At 36.3% G+C, this 955-nt stretch overlaps 1 pseudogene across 1 annotated transcript in view; it reads right to left on the reverse strand.

Annotated features, from left to right (window-relative positions):
• Positions 1-272: 272 nt before the first annotated feature.
• Positions 273-955, reverse strand: part of LOC105523872 — a 2,056-nt pseudogene continuing 1,373 nt past the window's right edge. The window contains exon 2 of the transcript XR_001003657.1: positions 273-882. The product of XR_001003657.1 is annotated as a coiled-coil domain-containing protein 25-like (transcript). The remainder of the gene's footprint in view (positions 883-955) is intronic.

Raw genomic sequence — 955 nt, forward strand, 5'->3', positions numbered from 1 at the left:
ACAGGCCTCACATTGATGAACACCATCAATTTCTTTATATATGATGATATTAAGATGGAGGCCCCTGCTCAGAGGAAGCAAGAACATAAAAGCTGAGATAGAGTGCGTTGAGGGTCACTGCACTAACAGACCCAGATGACATGATGGAACGTGAATATTGAAGCTTACAATCTTCTGAAAAATCTCTTTTTCAAAACCCATACACCCTTTTTTCTAATCGGGAAATCAGGGACAGGGAAACATTCGCATAATTACCCACCAACATGTTCTTAACAGAAGTGAAGATTGTTTTAAGAATATGAAAAGTGTTTCAAGACATCTGTTTTCAGGGATAGATCAGAGCAACAAAAGTACTTTACAGAGTTGGTTCATTTTAAAGTCTATCTCAAGAACAAGGGCAGCCTGCTTTCACAAGGTACCAAGACATGTTCTGGCAAAAACATTTTCACGTTAGGTTATATGCTGTCAAGTTCAACTATTTTATACATATCTGATCCTTTTCTGTCTGCAAAAAAGGTACACTTTTTTAAAAACTTGAAAATCTATAACATCTGGGTAGGATGAAGGTCGAATTTTGGTTGTATTTTATACTTCAGAACATGGATGAAACCAAAAGGTCTGCAATTGTCTCTACATTCACATCTGATCCTTTCCTCCTTTTACATGAATTCATCTGAATCATTGCCATCCTGATTTGAAGACATATTTTCAACTTTCATTAGTGATGAATAGCTCCTAAGTTCATCCATTTCCCTTTTCTTCTTCATTTCTTCTTTTTCTCTCCTTTTCATTTCCTGAATTTGGGATTTTTTTCTCATTCCTCTCTTCATGATCTCTGCATTCTTTCTCTGCTGCTAGGTCTGGGAACTGCTGCACTTTGGTCTTTTCCTTTTTTTTTTTCTATTATACTTTAAGTTCTAGGGTACATGTGCATAGCGTGCAGGTTTGTTACATA

This window comes from Colobus angolensis, unplaced genomic scaffold, assembly GCF_000951035.1.
Source record: "Colobus angolensis palliatus isolate OR3802 unplaced genomic scaffold, Cang.pa_1.0 Scaffold48, whole genome shotgun sequence".
Taxonomy (NCBI): Eukaryota; Metazoa; Chordata; class Mammalia; order Primates; family Cercopithecidae; genus Colobus; species Colobus angolensis.